This window comes from Monomorium pharaonis, chromosome 3 (genome assembly GCF_013373865.1).
Source record: "Monomorium pharaonis isolate MP-MQ-018 chromosome 3, ASM1337386v2, whole genome shotgun sequence".
Lineage (NCBI taxonomy): Eukaryota > Metazoa > Arthropoda > Insecta > Hymenoptera > Formicidae > Monomorium > Monomorium pharaonis.
In genome coordinates, this window is record NC_050469.1 from 9,339,215 (window position 1) to 9,364,966 (window position 25,752).

The 25,752-nt window shown below is 36.4% G+C and overlaps 1 protein-coding gene and 2 long non-coding RNA genes across 5 annotated transcripts in view; 2 read left to right on the forward strand and 1 right to left on the reverse strand.

Moving 5' to 3' along the window:
* LOC118644976 overlaps window positions 1–5,768 on the forward strand; it is a 52,417-nt gene extending 46,649 nt beyond the window's left edge. Inside the window, exon 2 of the long non-coding RNA XR_004962743.1 lies at window positions 2,873–5,768. This is a non-coding gene — a long non-coding RNA (uncharacterized LOC118644976). The remainder of the gene's footprint in view (window positions 1–2,872) is intronic.
* The window catches only part of LOC105838293 (RNA-binding protein Musashi homolog Rbp6), a 613,545-nt gene that overhangs the window by 63,346 nt on the left and 524,447 nt on the right, over window positions 1–25,752 (forward strand). The gene's annotated exons all lie outside the window — the stretch shown is intronic.
* LOC118644975 lies at window positions 13,948–24,039 on the reverse strand. The gene is made up of 2 exons (XR_004962742.1): window positions 22,213–24,039; window positions 13,948–21,099 (listed from the first exon to the last, which is right to left on the reverse strand). It is a non-coding gene; the product is annotated as an uncharacterized LOC118644975 (long non-coding RNA).

Sequence of the window (25,752 nt, forward strand, 5' to 3'; positions counted from 1 at the left end):
ATTACGTAAGCTTGAGTCACGACGCGTTCTCGGTGTCTGGCGCGGTTTTTTTAACTCGCGAAATATTTATCATACACAAGCGGCTTTCTTTTAGAAGTGGCATAGTAAATCAAAACGCGAGAATTTCGTCGCGATCTTTGCAAAATTTGTAAATGCACTCTGCTACGAACCTATTGGCGAGGATAATCTTTATTCATTTTGGCAGAACTCTCAGGCAGACGAAGAAAAAAGAAATAAAAATAATATTATATATTTTAGACATTGATAATTATAAAACGAACGATTTCTTGTTTTATTTTAGTTTTTCACTTGTTTTTATGTTTTAAAAACAAATTTAGTGCTGATATAAAAAAATTAATCGGCTTGTTTATATAATACTTTATATATATTTTAATTTTATATAATTAATTACATGTAATAATTTTTATGATATATAGGTTACTTAAATGTATATTCTAATATACTCTAGAATTTAATATCGCTTTCTTTACGTTAATGTTATTCAATACGATCATTTATTGTTCCTCTTAATTTTTGGTGGTGACATCTCAGTGGTGTATGTTTCTTCCTTAAAGAACCTCTTTCATTCTCTAAAAAGAGGGACAAACTTCTCCTCTGTATGGCGCTATCGCACCAACTAGCGTTTTGTAAACGCTGGCTGAGCGACTTTAAACTTTTATCTTGCTACAATTTTCCGGCCGCGTCGCGGCGTAAAAGGCGGCTTCGAGCAAAGCGGTGCTCTCCCGACGAGCGCAAAAAGTCGCTGTAAAAAGGAAGAAGTGCGGAAGAGAACGCAGTGCGTTTACAAGATTACGTCTCGGTACTCAGGGGAGATGGGGCAGAGGGAGAAGAAAAACTGTCCAGTCGTGGAAGTTAACATCTTTCGGAGTTAAGTAAACGAGCCACCGCTGTGAGTTGAAGCCACAGATTTACGCAATTCACTCTTTATAATCGCTCGGGATAAACAAATTAAATTGTATCGGAAAATGTTTGTTTATCATAGTTAAATCTGCTACATTTTGTATATATATATATTCGCGGACTTATATACGCGGGCGTAAAACGGAAAATATATAAAAGCTATACCGTGTAATGACTATGCATGCGATATCATTTATGGCTAGGTATTTACGGATTTTTTTATCAGTTTTTCTCTACCTCTATCATAAAAGGTTTTTCTTCAACAAAAGTTTTTAATGTTACTTGTTTTAAATACAATAACTTAAGTATTTTTGGTTTTGTAGTCGAATTTTTTACTTTTTGTGATTTGCAAAGTTTGAAAATAATGCATTTGTAGTGCTATATGTTTTACACTCGCACGATCGGAGTGATATGAAAATAATTTTGAATTTTAATAAAATATTTAGTAAACACAAAGAGCTGCTGTACGATGTATCATTGCTTTTATATTTAACCTGGAAGTATTTGCTTGAAATATACCTATTCTGCTACAGATATCTCTCGGGCGATATAAGAACTCGTAATGATTAAATTTAATTGTTCTCGAACAATTAAGAATCGTGTGACTCGTTATACAAGTGACATGAGAACTTTATGTTCTCTATCTCTTCTATTGTAAAAAAGATGCCTATACTTGTGCTGTGTGTTTTGTTCATTGTCTAAAGCCAATCCTGACCGAGGCACAGTTTGCCTCGCAAAGCTAGAGTCATTTCTACTGTGCGGGGGAGGAAAAACGCGGATAGAAAATAGAGGACGCAGGAGAGAGAGAGAGAGAGAGAGAGAGAGGGGGGGGGGGATGAAAGAGAGGGAGAGTGATTGAGAGAGAGGTGGGAGGTGGCAGAGGGGACAGGCAGGGCTCAGAGCGGCGCGCTCTTGCCTCTCCAGTCACGTGTTCGCCCACACTCATTCATTTGTTCGGCGGTAGGGGTGCTCAACCTGCGACGCGAATCCCGGACGACCACCCACCTCGTGCGTTGGACGCCCGAGTTCGTATATGGGTCGTGTATCTCGCATTGTATTGTACATACATGCATACACGCGCGCTCCTGTGCAGGCGGCGCAACAGCGACTCTCACAACTGGCGCCGACATCTGTCAAGACGGGTCGTATTATCTCGTTACGGTCCAGCAAAAATCTATGCATTATGTAATTGCGCTATTAGACCATCAACGTGACCTCGTTGTAATGTTTAGAACGAAACGTTCGAGAAGCTTTTGAGAGCGCGATCACCCTTTTATTTTAAACAACGCCGACCTCAGTTTCTTTTTCGAGTTTCGTATGCCAACCTTGATAACAAATGCATGCGCAGCAGTGAAAAGTAGGTGTAATATAAGATTGCGAACCGTACGACTCAATTCCGTGAAGTAACGAATTCGGTATTCTTCTTTCCTTCCTTCTTTTTCTTTTTTCCTTTATTTATTATTCTTTTCTTCTTTCCGCCGTCTTTTTTATCTTTTTTTCCGCTGTCTTTTCTTTCTGTTCTTTTTTTTTCCATGGCGAAAATCGTTTCGTATTCTGTTTCTCCGCAATAGGAAAAAGTTTTGGCGCACGGTTTTTATATTACGGGAAATAACAGAGAGGGTATTAGCGAATTCGTTGCATAATCGAAAACATAAAATGTGTAATAATGAACAGATTGCAATTAAGATTTTAAAGAATTCGGAAACCTTAGCTGATAAAACAAAGTAAGAATTCATCCTATAAAAGATAACGAGACGCTTTGATTGTACAACGCCGATAAATTAGATGAGTCAGTTCATTATGACAGAGTAAAGATCAAATTGTTGCGTGGCGTGAAACTGCACAATGTGATCCAAGGTGATCCAACGTTTCTGATAATCAAGAAATTACGACAGATCAAATAAATTTTCCGTTGTTTATATACTAACATACCTTTCTCTTTTTGTTACAGGTGAGTGACCGTTTTCGTAAATCACTGCGCAAAGTCACGAAGGCGATATAATCTCGGTGAGTTTGTATTTGTTTGTTACATAAGATTTTGCAACGTCGTAATTTAATCGTTTAAGAACGTACAGAAATTAGAGAAATGTTAAGCGTAATACAGAAAGAGAACGAAAAGGAAAAAGTTGAGGATGCGTTCTTCCGAAGCATGAAAAAATAAACCTGGGATACGGAGATTTTAGTGATGCATTCCACGACATGCAGTCTACCGAAATGGAGGGAAAGACTGAAGTTAAATTGATTTTGAAATGTGTTGAATTCAAATTGACGCGAGTGTTCGCTATCAGCTGACCAAAACTTAAGTTCAATTATTCGCGAAATTTGCAGTTCTACTTGCATTTCCATTCCGTCGCTTTCGAAGACGGGCGCATAGTGCTGCCAAGGTGAGGATCCAGGTTTGCCAAGGATAAATTTAACCCTTATCTTCCGATAATAGCATCTTACCATCGACATAATATAGATAGACGGAACAGGATTTGAAGCGTCTCAGATCTTTCCATCTATATCTCATAGCTTTCTAAATATAGTCGTATATACGTGATACCCTGTTAGATGACATTTATATTATCAGAAAACGTGTAGAATTTACATTAAATTTTTTTTATCGTAGCAGAATATGATCTTCCTTGATCCATCTGAGACATATTGTGCGAGAAATACATATTTAAACGGCTATTAAATATATTTTCTGCTAACGGGTTTTAAACATATATGTTTATATATATATATATATATTTTTTTTTTTAAGTATTTATCAAGTTTTAAATACACACATGCGTACATCAGTATGAGTAAGAGTCGTAATATACAGAAAAATTTAAGCAGTAAATGAATCAGTTGATCACAATCAAGAACTTAAGATATAACGTAAACAGTAGTAGATCCAAACTTTTGAGTTTCTTAGTGCGTAAGTTTTTTTGGTGTTATATGACCCTATAAAAGTATTTCCTTTTATTTCGAGTACTAATATCTTTAGAATATTAAAAATACTCAAATAATGATAAAAATATGAAAATCTGATAATGATGTAGCTTAGCGTCCAACTCTTTTCTTTCTTAGAAATTTGTGTTTTCAAGAATAATTTCGGAGTTATATTTTTGAAAAAATTTGTACATTAATATTATATTGGTAATTTTTAAAATTATCTTATTTATTTGTTCCGAACTTTACACACATACAATCAATCTTTATTTATCTTTTAAAAATTTTTCAAAAGAGACATTAGATAAATTACTCATACAGACATACACACACGTAAGCAGCAAGAAAAACATATGTGTTTGTACGTGTGTATATGTGTTGGCAGGCGGGAGCGTACTGAGAATAGGATACCTTCATAGGTCTTTAACCTTTGCACGTGCGCACAGTGAAGATACTGGCGGCGAATGCTGTAGATTTCCGACGGCGATTGCCGCAGCCCTTAAGCCACCGTCGTGGACTGAAACTCGTATAACGCGCGGCGACTCATAATCAAAGTTAAATGGGGCAAAAATCGTTCCTCGGGAAACACGATAAAGGCGCCTTGATTCGCGGTTCGATACATACCTACTTGTTTGCCGCGTAAGAGGTATGATTTCGATGACGACGACTTGAGGAGGTCTTTACTAGATGTTGAAGCGAAGGATAAAGAGAAGGAGAAAATAAGGAAGCGAAAGCGATCAGCAGAGAACTCTTTCTTCTCGAAAGGACAGAGATTCCTCTGGGGACTCTTGATCGAAGAAAGTCCGTTGTTCTTTCGAATCACCCTCGACTCGTTCGAAGACGATAATGAAGTCCCTCCAATTTATCGTATCGGAAGCCGCGTGTATCGGTAGCACGTTGTGTGTATCATTATTTACACGGCCATTCGCGATCAAGCATCCCCTAGGATCGAGATCATAGGGCCGTCTCCGTAGGGAGCGTTATAACCCTTTCGAGAAAGTTTGTTCTCCGTTAAAAATTTATCTAATCTTTACATGAGACCATTCTAGAAGTATGGTATCTTATATATATATTTTGCCAGAACTTTTTCGTATAACAATCTCGTCGAGGGATTAATAATTTTCGGACAACAAAAAATTGCAAGTAAAGCCCTCTACGTGAATTATTTTTTAAGAATTAAATTAATATTACTTTACATAACTGAATTTGTATTACATTGAATTATTATAAACAGTTTATATGTCACAATAAGAAATGAAGCAACATGTCGAGCAACATGACAAAACTACAGCTTTCGCGATACGAAATTCTTCATTTTAACGTATTCATGCTTCTCTATTTTGTAACATATTGCTTCTGTGTGATGCAAAACGCAAGTCTACGTGTTGAAACTTACATCGTGTACTATATTTCAATGTCTCGTTCTGGATAAGAAACATGATGCTCGTCTCGCGACTTAAAATCTCGCTCGAAATCGTGTTTCAACAATCGCCACATCAAGAAACTGTTTTATGAGAGGTCGGGTTGCAGTTTTATAGGATACATGTTTTTCGTTCGAAGCGAGAAGTCTCGAAACACAATTCATGGTATCGATGCAGTTTGCGTATATGTTACACCACATCAAAATGGTATAGTCATTATTAAACTTACAAAATATTCTTTACAAAATATCAGTTCCCAGATGATAGCATCAATAATCCAAATGATTAAATATTAAATCAGCATCTAAAGAGAAATTGCAAACAATAATTCCACGCGATTACTATACACTAACTATAAATAATAAGTAATTACGTCTAAATATTTGATGTTCGTGCGAGTGCTTTTTCAATGCACATCGCATGATGCGCATTACATATTTCATTCCAAAGATTAAAACCGACATAATTTACTGATATTGGATTTCGATAGTGCAGCCACACGAAAATGATCTCCGTAATTATTCGGGACGATGGAAACGCGACAATCAGTAAATATTTTTAACATCGTATTTATAACATCGAAAAATCGAACGTATCGAAATCATTTAATTTTCAGTCTCCGTTTCATAGCAGCACGCGTAGCGGCGTGTAGGTATGCCTTCGTGTATACACCGATGATGGTCACGCGCGAGGTGCATCGCAGGGAGTGCATACGATGCGCCCACGTGTACGCGTGTGCACGCCTACGGACGCGCGTAACGGCACGCCGCGCCGGTTGCGTGCATATCTGATCACGCGGAACGGCAGCGTGCATTCAAACGCGGTTTTGTCAGTCTTTCCTGTTACTAATCCGCCTGAATCGAATCTGTGACGCGTTTTGGAACTTGAAATAATTGTGTACTTTGCGTACCTAAAAGTTTCGACACATTTTTTGATTCATTTTCATTTTGTTTTGATCTTATTAAATTTGACATAGAGAGAAATTCAGTATAAATTTTTCGATATTAAAGTTACAGTGTAAATTACAATGTACAACTTTTTGATCGATTTAATACGGCGTGTCAGAGTATTATAAATTATTAAAAACTCATAATTTTTTTGTGAAACTATATTAATGTGCTCTGAAAACAAGAGTTTTGTTAACAATTGCGTGTAGCGACAAACAGAGAGAAAACCAATCAAAATTGTTAACATTTTAATTGATTAAAATTGATTAAAATTGGAAACAAATAGATTTAAATAAAATCTTCAACAAATGATGAATGTAGTTTTAGACTTATATACATAAACATAATCAGACTATGTTATTAGTTATTGTTGAATAAAATGTAATCTGACTAGCTTTAATAATTAATTTGTTAAACTATATATTTTAATCATCTTATTATAACATTATAATAATTATATTACAATATGTAATGCTTTTGTGTTTTAACTTTTAAATATAGTATTTTATCTCATTATAAAATCTTTATCAATTATATACATAAACTCGAAGAAAATTACACCAAATTATTAGCAGATAAAGAGGGAGGGAGAGGGAGGGGAGCACAGAAAAATACAGAAAGATTATATTACGTATATGTGATATCGCGAAATAAAAAATCGTCAATGATCAAAGATTTTGCCGCCCACGCGTACTGTGTTGCTCCTCGGTTGGAAAACAAATGCAAGGCGCACATTGAGAACGGCGTGGTTGTACCATGTTGACCTCGAGAGAAACGTGATGCACTCGGTAGCTATTATAGCGCGATGAACCACGGAGCTGCTGCGGGGAGTACCACTAAATAACTCGTTACAGCGGCGAATCAAAGGAGTGCGCGGGTGTTTTCGCAACGATCATGTTTCTGATCTTGCCCAGTCACTACATTTCCTTCGGCGAATTAGTCTTCGTCAGAATGCAGCGGAACAAATACATACATACCCCCCCCCCCCACACACACCCAATGAAAATTATTCTTCATGAATCTTTTTTTACACAATTCATTTTCGTATGCCTATTTCGTTTTCTTTTCCTTTTTATCTCAAAATCTAAATGAATTTATATATATCGATAACGAAAAAAATAAAACGTACTTTTGCCTCGAGAAATATACTAATTATTAGGTTATGTAAAATGTCGATATTATATCAACAATTTCGAATTTTTGAGGGCCTTTGATCGATATTTAATTTTAGGGGAATTAAATGTATTTTATTGGAATAATATGTATTGCATTCTTTGCATTTTGCCAATGAGAAATTAATTTTATAACTTAATCAAATTGGAGGAATTTCCAAGCTATAGCGAATTAATATTTTCTATTAAGAAATGTATACCATTGCACAAACTACATATTTTTTTCAATTTTTTAATACATATTTTTTAATAAATTATTTTATAAGTATTTGTTCTTTACATTTATATATATATTTTTTAAACATATCTTAGCTTATAGAAAATGATGTTAAAAATAGAGGATTAATTTAAAAAATCTAATTGAATAAATTGAGGATTATACCAGAAACAATCAGTTTTTATAATTTGTGTCTTTTTCTAACGTTAATTCTATTTACTAAAAACTAAAGAAAATTTTAATTTAAACAAGTTTCTAGTTTTTTCCTACTTATTAAATATCTTTCTTTTTCTTTTTTGTCTCTCTGAAATTGTAAAATAAATCGAATATTTTTATCAAGTAAAGCACAGAGCTATTTTTAAATATTCAATAACGATCTGAGTGCGGATTGAAAGCAAAGTACAGGCATCGACAATGCTACATTGGTGAGATCGATAAATTAACTTAATGGCTCGAGTTATGAGAGTGTAGTCACTCGAATACGAGTTCGACGTTAACCTAAAGAACAGCGAGCGTACTTAGGTACATATCTTATTCAGAAAGCATCGTAACTTGCCGCGGAACGTCTATTAAATTATGGTCGCCGCAGATGTTGCATGCTCAGGTCATAATTCTCGTTCGAATAATGACTGTTCCTATCGTTGTATAGGAAAAGGAGAATTTAAATAACAAGTTTAATATAACATAATAATAACGTGATATGTATAGGTTTCCATTTCAGGTTCACGTCGCATTTCCTTTCGAAATGTTATTTATTAATTAATTTTAAATGCACTTCTTTAATGAGATTTTGAAAAGGTCATATTTTCTAATATTTTTATGTCAAACCAATGAAATTGTCAAACCAAAGTTTTGTTAAAAAGAAATAAAGTTTGGTTAAACATTTTTGAATGAAGGAAAGTGTGAAAATTTAATTTGATCGTAAAGGTAACAATAAAATAATTACATTAATGTGAAAATAATAATAGATTAGGAAAAGTAATGTGTAACATACATTAAATGAATATGAATTTTATATAAACGGGTTTTTCCGTTAATGTCAGTTGATTTAACACCCTTACGTAAAAGAGCCGGGTAGTATCGCTAGCGTTGTGTAGCGTTGCAATTGACATTATCGATTCCATACTTGTTCAATTCAGCTGCCGTTTTGTCGTTTACGTTTCCGTGCATTTGCCGCATTTGTTCGATGCGGATTCGCGCGGCGGCATTTACGAATCAGAGCTTCGCAAAAGCAAATTCTCCGTAAATCAGCGTTTGCGTGGTTGATCGACCGCGCATGCAAACGTATCGTCGTGCGCACGTTGGAATTGTTTCCAGCGACAATAACATTCTCGATTATTTATTCACCACTGGAAAATGAATCGGCGTAATCCGTCGAATTTTATCTTTCCGAACGAGCAGCGAGATTAAATCGCTCTTTGCGCGTTTTCGCCGCCGCTATTCGCTATTGTTTAATATACTGGCGATCGCGTGCTACATATGATAATCGATAGTCGCTGTGTATGATTAATACCTTATGATTAATATTTATTCCTTGCTAAATATGTAATAATCGCGATATTGTCTTTGACAATAGCCCCGAGAAAAAAGTGCGCCAGCATTAAAAGAAATTGATTTTAGATGCTTGAAAATAATTATTATTAATTACCAGATATTATTAATGCTAACAATAACTCAATGACACGATATTAATTTAATTGACACATCTGCTATAATAACTTTGATGACTTATTAGTTAATATTATTCACATTTTGGTAATCACGTAATACCTCCTATTATTTGAGAAATATGATCGACAAAGGAAGAGCCGTATTGCGATCGATATGATCGACATTCTTTTTTCGACGACGAGCCTGAATCTGCAAAGGAAGAGCCGTATTGCGATCGATGCATGGCAATTACACGGTACACGGCCCTTGCAATAATTTCCATTTTTTGAGCGGATAATCTATATTCGATAACCACGCGAGTTCCAATCCGTTCCGATATCGTAATGCCGATCACTTTTCGCTTGAGGTGATATCGATCCGGCCAGGTACTAACACGTTTCTTGGAACTATATGCCTGGTATACTCGAGGAATTCTAGTAAGATAGAAAAGGATATATTTGGCTTTGCATATAGAATTGTACTGTAAATCACGATTTTTAAGATATTCCGGTTACAGTAACGAAAATTATAATAATCGACAAAAAATATTTGATTTATAATATGTTGTTTAACATGTGTTATGCGAATATGTTTAAGATAAATTAGATAGTCCATTCTTATTTGAAATTGTGTATCTTATATCCCAAGTAATTATTTTCCATTTATTTTATTTTTTATATTAAATACGTAAAAGAATTGTATGCCGAAAGACACTTTTATTAAACCAAAATCCACATATGCTTTCAAAATTAGAAATATTTTTATTTTTAAGCTTTTTTACATAAAAATTTCAAATTCTTACGATATATTATCTACAAGACTCGTTATATGAAAATATTTGTCCTATCATATTATTGCATCTAAAAGCACAATTAAATCACAGTCTTGTTATATTACAGAAATATTTATCTCTGTGGATGTACTTTTATCCTCGCAGTTAATTCTTATCGGCGAGTTATTGAGGGCTCGCGGCTCCCAGCACGACATAAAGTGGTGAAACGATAAAAATTCAGCTCGCGTTGCATAGAGATCGACAGCGGCGGAAGAAGGAGAGAACACACCCCGCCGTGATCCCCCTCTGCCGTGGCGGCGTCATTTACGACGTTTAAAAACTCGTTAAAAACTTGGTCGATGCGAGCATAGATCCGTCAGCGTTTAAAAGGCAGCCATACCCCTTCTCTGCCCCTCCCCTTCCTCGTTGGAATTATGAAAGTTTGATAAGGCGATAAATAATTATCCGTGAGCCCATCGCGAGCTCCGACGTAACTTTTGAGTTACTCCAACAGTTTCGTGCCGCCCTCCCATCCTGCGCCTCCTCTTCGCCCACATCCTTCCGTATTTTATCCATCCCTTTCTCCCATTTACCCTCTCTCCCTGTCCTCTTTTCTTCCGGTCTTTCATTCGCTCTGCTCTCTTCTCTACTATTTCATTCTCTTCTTTTTCCTTGATCTCACCGTCCAACTTTCGAACCCTCGCATGGCTATTCCACTAGATCGTACGGAGTCAGAATGGAGGGCACAAGAACGGTAGAACTCGTTGCGCCATACGTCCCATGTCGACGTCGGCGATATTCGCTGTCGTATCCATACCGCACCTCGTCCCTTCGAGCTTTACGGTCCGATATCGAGCTTCGTGACCGGGAACCTGAGCCGGGCCGCGTGTGGATTTTCGGTTCCCTACAGAGGGGAACGACCTGGGTTCGCCTGGCTGCCGTCGTTCGGTGCACCTTACGTACGATGACCGTAAGTTCTGAATTTTTCGGAAACGTTTCGCGTTTAGACGGTTTCGAAACAGTTTCCCTCAGAGGTAAAAAAATACAAACGTGTTCAAGAACGTTATTTTCCACATTTTTTTCATTATTATATACATACATATATATATGTATATATATACATATACATGTATATTATATAATTTATAAAACATCTTTGTAGTTGATGTATGTAAGTAGATATATAAAACTTAGTTTGATCTATTTCATGATATTATGAGAGGAATAAAAAAATAAATCTCTAATGTTCTGTTTTAAAGAACAAGGTATTAGATATCAGTCCAAATAATTTCTAAATTTTAAAACAAATAAAGAAGAACAAAAAGTTTTTAAAAATAAGTATTCTATACACACACACACACACACACACACACACACGCGCGCGTGCGTGCGTGTGTAAATCTTATTACTGTTTTTATAGAGCCATACAATTGTTATTAATTTAACATATTAAATAGAAATATCGATATTAGTTTTTTTGCCGTCGAGACGGACGCTATAGTAATAATCGCATGCATCTTAAGGCAATGATCTTCCAGCCAGGACATGTCGGAGAATCGATTAGGAGAGAATAAATCGTTGCATCGGTAATGGCAGCCATTGTGGGAGGATGCGAGTCGTCGTCCTCGTGTTCGCCCTATCGTTCGCCATTCGGCGCGTATTTTGGGGTCCGCTATCGGTCGGCGCAGGGTAGTAGTAGGTAACTCCCGGATTATGCAGAGCCGTGAGGGCTGGAACGGGGAGAACGGATCCCGTATGCACTTGTACATATATGTGCATACAGGCGTGTGAGGAATAGAGAGATGGGACGATCAGTGACGGAGACGAAAGCTCGATTTCGAAAGAGCCTGGGAGATTTGTAAATTCGTTCGCGTGGCGAGAGATAGCTTGCAGTTCCTACCAATCGTTTTATCATATCGGCAATAATCCGAGTTTGCGTGATCAACAAATTAATTGATTTTTTAAAATATATTCTTTAAAAATTTAAAGTTTTATTTACGGTGATTCTTGAAAATAATTTGTATCAATATTTTTATGATTACGTAATTTTTTTATATGATGAAAAAAGTATTTTGCAGGAGATATACAAAAAACTGCGCAATTTTCCGTCGAGTTTTTTTTGAAACAGATGTTATCGTTTTTATTCTTAATTCTTGGTTGTTAAAAATTTCTTGAGATGTATGCGTTATATAATATATGATTTTAATATTTTTATTTTATTACGTGTGTCTTGAACACAAGAAAAAGTGACAACAGTTTATCCGTATAATCGCAGTTAGACATCTCAGTGCCACTTACCACACGAAGAGACCCGCTATATGACAGAGTCACCGCCGTCGCGAAGCTTCGGGCACGAGGGACAATTTATATGCTAATTTATATGCGCTTAATAACGATGTCCGACGGTGCTTACCGACACGCCCTGCGGGCGGTGCCTGGCGATTAAATCGATTCGAACGGCGCCGCTATATAGACGATCCAGTTGTCATTGCCCCAATTATCCATCTTGCATTCACGGCGAGTTTGTTTTGGTTCTCGGGGGGTCAGCTGCAACGCGATAGCTTTCGTCGTTTGCCTGTTCCATCAGACCGATTCCTTTTTATTTCCGCAGTCCTTATTACGCGCGAACAGTTTTGCCACTTCAGCATCACATATTCCTTAATATATTCATATTATATATATGTATATTGGATTTAAGCCATATTTAATTACAAAGTCTGTTGTATTTATTGCTGATTCTGATATTTATGAACATACATATTTTCTTAGTAAATACACATATTACTAAAATATAAATAATTTTGAAGATTGAGTATTTTATTTAAAATACAATATTTTATTTTTTTAATAATTTCAACTTTGATTTCTTTTTAACAAAAGATTAATACGGAACTTAATTGTTATATTTAATTTAAGAGCTAAGAATTTATTTCGTATCTACGGACGGAGAATAATAAATTGATAATATTTAATGTGAAATAATGTGTTGATATTTAATCTGTATCTGTTTAAATTTGAGAAATAAAAAGAATAAAATTGAACTAATAATTTAACATTTTTAAGCAGAATTTTGGGAGGTAAAGTTAGAACTTCGGTATCGAAAATCGAGAATCATAATTTATATCGCATGCGCTAGTGCAATAGCCAACAGCTGCAGATTCTGGTTATATATATGAACCATCGGACTGTTACCAGGACATAGTTTCATCAAAAGATTTTCATAATGAATGGACGTGTACTGGAAGATACTTCTCTTCGAGAAGTTATGAAAGATTAATACATCAGAACTCGAGCTCGGACTGAATAGTAACACGTTTAACTCCTTCTCTCTGTCTCTTTCTCGTTATAACTTTTTTCTTTCCACTCCTGAAGATTTTCATTCTCAAGATAATGGTAAATATTTATGCTTTTACGGATTTAACATTGAAACATATGCTATTTAATTTATTAAATTATTTATTTTAATTTAATACAGTCACAATTACTTTCGCATATTTCTGCACATTTTGACTTTCTACATTAATTTTTAATATATTAATTTGACTGATCTCTTTTTTCGTTCGAGCGTTCTGACATTTCACATTTTATCTTACCTGAAAGTTACACATATTTTTTACTTTAAATTGATTGAATTGATAAGTAAATTTTATGCAATGCACGTCATAAAATCTGAAAAACGTAAAGCAAAATAAAGTTTACAAATGAATATTTTGATACTCCAATATTAATTTAATAAATTATTTTAGTGGTATAGAGCATGATTTTGATTTTTAAAAAATATTGCAGGTTAATTTTTAATTTTGTGTATCTTACAAAATAGTATTTTTTGATATATACGCACACTTATTTTGAAGCAAACTATTTGTAGAAATGAATAATGATGTTTAAATAAATTTACCTTTTTTCTCTTTCTCTCATCCCCCTCTTTTCTCATTGCTTTCCTAGTCTGCCTGACCAATAAAGCGGATCAAAAGCATCCTTTGACTGTGGCTCTCGCGCGTTTCCTCGTTGCTCGTCAGTTTATTAACTACCGACGAGAAGGCGAAGGGCTTCGTACTCGGAAGTGACGAAAGTATAGCCGTTAACCCTCTATCGATTTCCTATCTCGCAGACGAGACCGGTCCTGACCTCGGGGCACGCAATACTCCGACGCCGATTTATTTAACTGGTGCACGTCCGCGCGGTGTAAAATGTTTCCGCGCGGAGCGCACGGGATATCTGCGATAACCATTCCTTCTTGCGTTTACGCAAGGGAATCGCGGTTAGAGCTAGTATTTTCGGGGATTTCCCGTGTAAAACGCTCGCGCCAATCCACTTTCCCGCATTTAGGTCTAGCTGCCAGTTGGCTCGAAATGTATTTGGAATAAATGTTTATTCTGCATCTGCTGCTGCATCTGCACGATTTCTGAGAAAGACCGTTCTTTAGTTAAAATTTAAATATGACGTTTTCCATATTATTTTTCATAAATAAATGAATAAATAAATAATTTAAAATTAAAAAAAGGATTATCGTTTACTTATGATGTAAAATACTTATGTTAAGCTGAAGATGCTTTGTAGATAATCTTTACTCGGATTTTTATTAAAATAAAATTTTTATCTATTATTGTAATATAAAACTGTATTTGGGGCGGGGGTGGGTGGGAGGCATTAATACACTTGGTTCTTTATACGCCGGGAATAATCATGAAAATAGAAAATGTAAAATTTTGTCTAAAATTATAAAATACGAGTGATGTTAAAACGCGATAAAGATTTTCTACAGTATATTTTAAATGTTTCTTTTAATGATTTTTCAAGGTTTTTAACTACTTATAATTTACTCATAATAACTTACAATCCCACACATATAGCAATTTTTTAGACAGATCTAACATGCAAAATTACCGTACTTTTTTTTCTATTTATTTTTTATTATTTACTACATATTTTCACATTATCTTTTATGAATCAACGAGTAATTAAATTCGCGAAAATTTTTTTAGATAATCTGTCACTTGTGAAGAATTGCAATCGTGCACTTCTACCGGTATACTTAAACTGTTCATGTCCCGTGCAGTATACACAGACGATTCTCGCGTTCAAAGAATGCTGAGGATGTTTGCTGAGCCGAGGCTGAGCGCGAGCAAACGGTGTACCTAATCCATCGGCCGTGAGACCTTGCTCGCTGTCTAGGTACTCGTATGTACGTATATACAACCGAGGACGCAGATAATACACGATGTTCGAGTGCACGCGAGAAAACTGGCCGTGGGTAACCCAGAGAGTGTGATGAACCCTGGACGAGGAGAGCGTACTAGTACAGCTTTCTCACCGAATCAAAGACGCGGAAGTCTGACCGTCTTTCGTATTTTTTTTCTCGACACTGCAGAATTTCACGTGATAGATTATTCGATTAGAGAATTAGAGGGTAATGCGAGATATGTAGTGTAATGTTAATGAATTTACCTTGCAATTTTTTTTATATTTTATTATATGCTTTATTTATATTGTAATTATTTAAAGACAATTCAATTGTGTCGATCAAAAATTTCCTATTTTTAAAATAATAAACATTAATTGAACATGAATTGATTATTTATATTAGAAATTTGATATAAAAAATTAAAACTTCTTATTAAAGACTTCTAGATGAAATAATTACTTTTCTTCTAATTTTTGATGATTTTCTTATAATAGTAAAATAATATCTATTTTCAATTTCTTTTTAAATTCGAATAGAAAATATAATAACTGACAAGAATAAATGCCGTTATCGAATGTGATAAGCGCATTTTGATATCGCGTAACTATGCGAGTACATTCGGCTTCATAGATAACATTTTAGCGTCGATATGGGTATAGATTTCGTCATCTCAAGAACGAAATGTTCAAGAACGAAATGATCAACAATAGTTTCTACAACTTGCTTGTCAAGAAAGACATGCTGGTGGGTTATCACATCGGGATCATCGTAGGTCTCGACCGAGTTGAGTTGCTTATTTTAGAAGCTTTATTTTCTTTATATGTTGTTCCCGCGAAAATCAAGATTGTTTAATATATAAGATTTATTATATAAATATAAAATTAATCTATTTCATTGTAAAATTTATTTCTTTTATTCATATATATTTAATTTATCTGTTTAATAAACTCTAATGATAAAAAGATGAATATACAGAGAGATAAATTTATAATTTTTTTTAAAATATATTTAAAATAGATTGATATATTGATACAGATTTGTGTAAGTTTATTTAATCGTAAAATATCATAAAATACACATTTCTGCTTCTTTTTTCCACTTAGCAATCATGCACTTTTGTTATCAGTTTTTGGTTTTCTTCTTTCTCGTATACTCTGTTTTTATTCTGATTCATTTTACTTTCATCTTATGCTCACTTGTCGTTTCAAACGTAGTTGCGCAAGAGACGCGTATATTATTCGGGCTAGAACCGTCCCTGACGACCGTTCGTCGGATATCTTCCTGTTCGGTCGGAACGCTCGTATGATGCAACGCGTACACAACGCGATGTAACGCGCCAATCCGCCTCCGTAATCTCGTCTGTCTCGCGCCGGCGAGTTCCGCCGCGCGAATAGCATTTGCCGGATAGAGGATAAATGGCAGCACTTTGGAGTACGACACATTTCCATTGTCGCTGTGGCGCTGTAGATTGAAACGACTTGGCGGTTCGTGAATTATACGCCGACGTCGGGAATCGGCCGGGCGCCTCGGTGTCCGATCGCAGTGCCGTCCGATTACAATGTAAATGATTGATTATGCTTACGCGACGATGACAGTCGATAAATCTCGAGGAAGAGCGTACAATGTGCCGCGGCGCGTGCGCCCCATCGGGTCGCGAAGGTCGAAACAGAGTGAGTTGTAAAAGGCAAAAAAAAAAAGAGGAAAGATATTTTATTAATATCGCATGCAAAGGGCTTTCAAACTAAGTAGGCCATAGGATAGATGGTTGAAATTAAACCACACTTTGCATCAGAAATAACGTGCTCTGCCATTTCGTTATAATGAGCCAATTTAAGCACTGTAAAACGTGCTAGACGGTTGTACAGAATAGTCGTATTTGAAATTGTATTTGGTTCATTATTCATTCATTTACATTTTATTCGTTATCAGTCACGGGATTGTCAGATTGATGCATGTATACTATCTGGCGGACCTTACTAATGTAGTCTATTTTATTCTGTCGTAGCAATCGGATGTGATTTTTGATCGGTGCTCTTTGTAACTATTATCTTATCGTTTATTAGCAAAGCTTCATGGCATATCTTACTTACGGCGATCGTGTTTTCATATTCGAAATATGAAACATTACAATTACAAATTAGATTCTTACTATTCATTTTCGCGAATAACGCGAAGCAAAATATCGAAAAAACATACACAAAGAAATCGCTATTTTGTATACATCGTTTTTTACAGAATGGTATCTATATTCATCACGTTTGATACTTGATATCTTATTCTTATATTTCATTGTATGTCAGTTCTAATTTTATAAATAGAAACTTTGAACTCGGTATCGCTGTTATGAAAGCTGATCATAAGTTTCAATCCACGTCAGCGCGATATCAGTCATCGCGGCGGCGCATAACTCATGATTCCGTACAATGGAATTAGTTCTTCGCACATTTTTATCTCATGTTTGCGCAATGATCATTACACGGAATATAATTTTTAATAACATTAGCGTTTGTTTCTTCCTCCATTCGTCAGTATATGTAAGCTAGAATATTCGCGATTGTTATCGTACGGACATATTTCTACGAATGATCACGTTAGTGTGTGAGCTCTCTGCAAGGCAGTAAACCTAGCCCGGCTTAACTTTCAATGGTGTCGGTGTTCCAATCACCTCGGGCAAGACATAAAGCCGTCGTTATATATATTTTATCGCTCGAACCTTCTGCATTTTCCACTCTACGCGTTACCAGTCGTTATAATTATTCGCGGTACGCTCCGTACAATATCTTCGGCGTGTCAGACTTCTGAAACACAATATTACGTTAAAAGCCAAACTATCCGGTTTCTCGACGCGAGCCTCGCGCACTCCGCGAAATCCAAGTCGAATCTATTATTCCCACCGCGTTATTCCAGTAATTGCACGAAGAGATTAAACTCGAGCCAGCGGTCGAAACGGCTCGCGAACAGGTCAGAGAAGCAAAGAACGGAGGTATAAGAGCGCCCTGCTATTTTAGCTGCGTGGAAGTTTAAATTGCGGGATGCATCATCACTCCGACCACATTTTCTCAAATGCCGACATGCAGTCGTGCCCATATTTGATAAACTCAAAGAATTCACGCACATATCGCGAAAATCGCGAAATGCAAATAATATTGTGTGTATAATGACCGACTGGTAAAGATACGTACATTACATTCTTGGAATGTACGTCATTAATGTATAAATCAAATTTTTTGTTATCTCGTGCTACTACAAAAACCACTTAACTGATTTAGATGAGATACATTGAGATAAATATATCAGTTTTCTGTTGATTATAGCTTAAATAGTGATATCACTGGTATATCATTTGTTGTGCGCTTCGGAGATACAAACAATCTATTGGCTAAATGAAATAATAACGTGCGACGCAGAGTCACATTTAATCGATTAATTTCAATTTGGGTTTCTATTCTTCTCGAAGTATCATATACGTTTGTAATCATCTGATTTTTAGAGCATTTGAAAATTTTAAATTCAATAATCAGTCAAGCTTGTACAGATTTTCTTATCAGTCATTTATGGAAAGAGATCGATCAATAAGAATTGGATCGAGTTCAGTGCAGAGAGAGAGAGAGAGAGAGAGAGGGAGAGAAAACAGATAATAGGACCGGTGTAAACGAGTTTTTTTCCGCGTATGTGTATGTATATGTGCGTCCGTGCTTCTATATCGTGCCTAAGTTTTGAGAGAGGCATGTCAACGAGCGCTGATCGGGGCTTTCTGCTCATCCCTTTCGAGAGCCGCGAAGCCTCACCGTGACGATCCAGCACGAGTGACGACTCGCGTCGTGTCCGGTAATTGCATCGTGCTCGCTCGCTTTTCTGTCCGTCAGGCGGGAGGAGTGACTCCGACAACAAAATGCCTTTCGTCAAAGTAGAGCTACGCCAGCTTTTTCCAGTCGACGATGGCTGCCCTTCTGCTCCTCCTCTTCTTCCTTCTCCTCTTTCTCTTCTTCTGCCTCGTCCATCCATCTAGTGTTGCCTGTGTCCCCTCTTCGTGCTTCGTTCCTGTTAGAGAAATCCGCTCGATGTCGGCTCGTGCCTCGAGCCCGTGCCATTAATAGCGGATCCTTTAGCGGCAGCGTTACCTATCAGAGCTGCTTCGGGAACGCGACAGGAGCACGAGACATGTCCATCCGTCTTAACCCTTACGTATCCCTTATTTTACATAGGATTATCATCGATTAACGTTTTGCATAGTTATTGTAAAACTGTGTTGAGAGATTGCGTCACTTTTCTTTTCCATCTCTCTCTCCCAATAAAATTATTTCTTTCGGAAAATATAAATTAAAAATAAAACAACCTTAGATAATTATCAATAAGATAAATAAGATAACATATTTTGATGGCAAACTTGACGCAGTTAATTAAAATTATAAAAAAAATGATAGATAGTACCTATTCAATAACGTTACATATAAATTAATTAAAAAATAATAACCATTAATTCTATTATTTATTTATTGTATGTATTTATCTTTAAATTATGAATTTTTTTTTATATAATTGTGAGTTCAGAAGGAAGACTCTTCGTTCGACAGCCTGTGGGAAGGTTTTCTCGAGTAGAGAGGCAGAATTCGCTTCGTGCCTATCTTGGCCGTATATCGGCGCATGGAAACCGCGCGCGGCGGTTACGAATCGCGGTCCGTCTTATTTACGATCCTCTTGAAAGTGGGGTACCACCGCATCGGCTCTTCTTCTCAGCGGGTTGGTTGCTTGGTCGCTTGGTTGTTGACGGCTGAACAAAAATAGCTGTAAATTAGACATCGTGACGTTTACGTCGCGGTCGGCTTTTGTGTGCGCGGCGCTGCGGGTCAATTTTGCAAACATAATGCTCGTCGTCCATCGTTTTGCGAAAACAAAGGAAAATGTAATGTATACGTATGGGTGCAAAAAGAGTTGCTTACGTAAATTATTAATTAATGAAGAAAAAACGACATGATGTATTAATGAATAATATTCTTTAGAAATAATTTATATAGAACTGTAAAATTATGAGATTTTTGTAGTAACATTTATATTTATATTGTTTATTTCAATGAATACGTGAGGTGATATAGCTAAAATTGCAATTGATCGACTACATATTTATTTCTGCGAATTTAATGACGTACTTTTTCTCAGGTGTTTATTCATTATGTTTCCTACAATTTCCTTTCAATCTCTTTTCAATATATTAATTATCCTTCGAGAAAAAGGAGATTGCCTACGAAAAAAAAAAAAAAAAGATCTAAGCTCTATGCGAATTCGTGAAGGTTCTGCTGCACAGTACGAAAGGGAATCGTAGCCGGATGATTTCGGGTAGGGACTCAGGTCGAGCATGACAATAGCGAACCTCGAGAAGGTCGGACAATAATTCCCGACCAGACCCAATGCCGATTGAGCCTTGACGAGGCGGAAGCGCGCGCAGGCCCGATGATCTGGAACACGCTTCTGCGTCCGGGTACATCCTGTACGTTCAGTCCAGCGGCAAACGGCGGCCTCGCGGCGCATCCGCGATCGGAGGACGAAGCGATCCTGGCGTAGAAGCGGAGAAGATAAATAGAGAGAGAATGAGGGAGAGTAAGAAAGATGAGACAGGGGCCGTTTGTGCGTCTAGACGCGAGTCGGTATTCGCTCTACCGTGAATCGAATAAATGGCCTCGGCCCTTCTAAGCGTCCATCCCTCCTTGACTTTCCACCACGGCGATGGCTTTCCGTCGCCACGATGCGATTAACCTTGAGCACTTCCTATCCGCCTGTTCCTCTTCTTCTTCTTCTTTTTCGTGCGCGATCGTTGTAGGTGAGCGAGTTAAGGGGGTTATTTTGTTGAGTCCTTCGAATCCTCTTCTTATAAAAGTCACCGGCATCGGAAAATCTCTGGAATTGAGCGATGATGAGTTTAATGAAAAACGATGCCTATTTAAATTACTGATTTGTATAAATTAGAATATGTTGTTTAAGGCGCATATAATAGTCAGGAATCCAATCTAGAAAACCCAAGATTCGACAATGAAAAGGATTTATAGAAATGAGAAGGTTAAAGAATAAAAGTCTATAGATCAGGAATTCAAATAAAGAGATTTGCGAATCTGAAATTCAAAAATCTTTAAAGAATTCTTCACAGATTTTTACATTGTAAGATTTAAAAAGAGCAATTTAGATAAATTGAAGAAATAAACAGCTAAAGAAGGATTGAGAGAACCAATTATTTATTAATAAGGAAACGAACAATAAAAACCTTATAAATATAAAAAGATGAAATTTATAAATTTTACATCATAAGATTTTCTTTTCGCTTACGCATTTGTAATCGTACTTCCCGTTCTCGAAGAATGCACGAACCTGATTATTGAATATCGAGGTGCGGTCACGATATATTAATTAATAACACCTTGCTGATAGCGTCTTAATTGCCCTTCGCAGCGATGTTGGGGTTTAGCGGTGCATTTAATTAAATTAGCAATTAAAATGCCACAAATGCGACGTCCACCAACCGTTTGACTGGTGACGCGGTTGACACGTAGCGAAATGCAGAATATCGCGGTACCGTGCGTGCACAGAACTATTCCGCGGTTTTAATCTGCGGATAGACCGATTCGATTTGTCTCGCGTCGCGTGAATCGAATATACAATCATCTCTTTCTAAAATGTGAAGGTAAATCTTGGAATATCTTATTAATTAAATACGGTCTTATTTCATAACTGCTCAAGTGACTAACAAAATTTTCTAAATTAAAATTTAATTAGAGTGCATTCTTTCTTTCAGAATTAACTGAAAAACGGAAATGTTAATTTCTATTTTCATATTTAATAAAAAGTTTTAATTACTGAAGTATTGAATTTTCAGTTACTTACAAATTTTTTTTTAGTTATATTTATTGCATAGAATACACTTCTTTTACGCACTTCTTATCTATACGCCATAAATCAGTTATTACGATTTGTGATGAGTATGTGCCATATATTCAATATTAAAGTACTTTGGCTTACTGTCCAAGATTAATTTTCTGTCGATTTTGTTCTCTGGTGTTCTCGATTGCAGTTAGCTTGATATTGGTTTCTGAAGTGGATATATTAAATGTTTCACAGAAAATTGTATTTTTTATTTTTAAGTTGTACAAACACTGGAAATTGAAAAGGAATGATCGACTCTCGCATTATACATTCACATTCTAAGTAGGGTAATCTTGCAATCAATTCATCAGCATTTTTCTCGTTTTGTATTATTTAATATCATAATAGCGATCGAGAAAATTAATTCATTTAGCTTCATCTAGCATTAGCATCTAACATTAGCTGAGAAATCGGGGCTTTGTCAGAAAACCGATACCATCACCATTATTATTACATAGCCATTATGACGTAGCTGTTATTATCGCCGAGATGTGCAATTTTCTAGCTTCATTCCTGTCTTTAATCATCCGCGGCAAATGTAACACGTCACTCCCGCGTTCGTTGCGCACGAGGAAATGTTTCCATTATTCTGGGCGTTAAATCGGCCCGGCGTATCTTGGCGTAGGATCACGGATGATTTCCAGATTGGCACGATCGTAATGTTTGCGCGGGAAAACGAGAGACGAGCCGGCGAATATCGCGATTCTGCTGCGCGGAGAACGACATCGCGTTCTCTCCATTCCGTCCGCGCGACTCGTCTCCCTCAGGCGATGCTTGAAATTGAGATTAATTCGAGTCTTCCGGGTGTGCATGTACGTGTAGTGCGGCGGTGAATTAAACACAAGTCTGTCGCTCTCGCTGCGGGAGCGAAAGATTACGATTCTATTAACGCGTGAACGCGAGTATTGTTGGCCAGATTTTACTTTGTGCGGTGTAATTCGTGTCAATTTGCGTTGAGGTCACGGCTTTCGTAGATTTTCGTAACGCTTTGTAAGTCGTGGTAAATCCGCCTTTTTTATCCTTGAACTTTCGTTCAATAGTGACTTCGTTCGATGAATTCACGATTTTCGTATCTTGGATCTCTGTGGAACATGAAATTTAGTTGTCATTACAGCGCCGTATTGTAATGCGTTAATAATCTCGCGGACAATGCAGCGGGGGGTAATAACGATCGAAATGTCAATAAGGAAAGCAGATATTGGATCTTCCAGCAGAACCGATTGACGAAATCGTAATGTAATTGGCATACTTTCGATCGCGCTTAGAATTGCGAGTGATTCGGACGATTGTGCCGGCATGTGTGAATTAACGAGCGATTTTGTCACTTGCCGCGTGTGCAAAAGCCCGCGTCAATTTAATTATCGGACCAAGGCTGACGCTATTGTTCGCCGTAGCTCACCCTCGGTTTTGTGCGTTTGAATTTGCGCTGTTTGCACTGGCCGTTGGAATGATTTCTCGACATTCGCGGTTCGATACCCGCGCGAAAACCCATCCGGGATGGCTTTAATCCGAACTCGTTTGTAATTTTTTGCCTCTACAGCTCGATTAATCCTTTTTTTTATTCATTCACGTTGTATTCGATTCGTCATTGATCGTATTCCGGATGAACTCGATACTCTTGATAGTAATCGCGGTTTTTTTTTCATATTTCCTGGCAATGGCTTGTCGCCGGGTTAAGAGCGGCGTATACTCGTATATTTTGTTAAACTAAAATGGAATTTAATAATGTTATCTCGCGTGAGTTTTGTGTTATGAGTAACGTTTATTTGATATGACGATATTTGCCTTTATTACTGCTTATAACATTTAATGTATAAACAAAGAATGAAGAGCGTATTCAATTTTGATTTCGTAACATAGCTTATTAAAATGATTTTATCAAGTGCGAGCAATTTAAACTTTAGATACTAGAAATTATTAAACAGAGAGAGAGAGAGAGAGAGGGAGAGAGAGAGAGAGAGAGAGAGAGAGAGAGAGAGAGAGAGAGAGAGAGAGAGAGAGAGAGAGAGAGAGAGAGAGAAGTTTCTTTTATAAATACTCACTTTCTTATATGTTGATAAATGATCCTCTTTATTTTTTTTGTTAAGATAAAAATGTAAATTTTTTTTCTTATTTATTTCTCATTAGCATGTAAATATTTTTTATTAATAATGAGATTTTAAGATTCGATAAATTAAAGATTCAAAAATTGAGACACGTGAATCAGAAAGATTTAGAGATAATTCTTGAATTTTTAATATTCATGTTCTGTCTTTGACATCCACAGGACATCCCGACGTTTTGGGGATTAAAAGTTCAAAATAGCTCTGTATAACTAAAACGTGAACATTAAAATAAGACAATTTATGGGGATACATTTGTTACGAAAAATAAGAGACTTTTCGCAATGCGGATTTTGTTCGCAACATCTAGCTTCTCTTTGAGATTCAAGATATCGAGAGTTGTGCGCCTACGTGGTCGTTCTTTGCTTTTGTAGAGTTATTTACTCTACCCATACAATGAAAAGGATTAACATGGGAAAACAACGCATTGGCGTCGCCAGAATTTTTTTGTACGAAATACAGAGATGTCGAAGAAATTTTATTAAAGCCTTGTTTAAATTTCTCTCTCACTCTCTTTCTCTGTTTCTCTCTCTCTCTCTCTCTCTCTCTCTCTCTCTCTCTCTTTCTCTTCTCAGGATATATTATTAAAAAAATATATATATGAAATATTTTATTGAAATATTTTATGAAATTTTACTTTATTTTGTGTAAAATAAAATATATGTCATTTTATAAAATTCCAATAAATGAATCGACATTCATAAACAAATTTTTGTTTTGATAACCCTAGAGGATGTATGCAACCCATTGTAACTTGATTGCAAAGTCCTTACGGCGCTCATGAACAACATTGAGCAGGGTTGCAAGCGAGACGAGAGAGATTCAGCGGACCTCTCACGGTGCATAGAGCTCTTTCTCGACGGTAATTGGTGTTCGGGCCTTATTGTGTAACTGGTATCGCCATGTACTCGCCAAGGTATCGTCACGTACGATCTCTGGACGGTGGCGAGTCTCCCTATGACGCCGTTTCAGCGTCGAGATAAGCCGTTGTAGGTATATACCTGAGGGTCAGCTTGAAGTAAATCTTTGCAGAGCATCATGGACCATCGTAGATCATTTTACATAATTTTCTTCCTACGATTAATACCCGTTAGATCTCTGACAATCCCTCACTAAGTAAATCGGTTGTTTGAGACTATGTAAATTATAATTAATTTTCAAACAAGGGTATACTTAAATAATACAGCATTTTGAATTAGAACATTTTGAATTAGATAGTTTTACTAAGAACTTTTTCTCTTTCTTTTTAAAATCTTAAATTGTCTACCAAGATTAGCGAAAGAATTTGGGACAGGATGTATGAAAAGTACATTGAAACCTTCAATCAGATCGCCAATAAACTGGGATTTGCTCGACCCTGAAATTTTACCGTTTCTTTATCGCTTTCGGCAGCAAAGGCATCATAACTGTCGTTCTGGAATTCAAAACCTTTTGGATGCCGATCATAAATTGAATTTATTGTCGCCGAGATAAAATCGTTTCGTTAAATCATAACATGCGGAAATCTATCTGGGCATGTGTGCGAAGCACATTG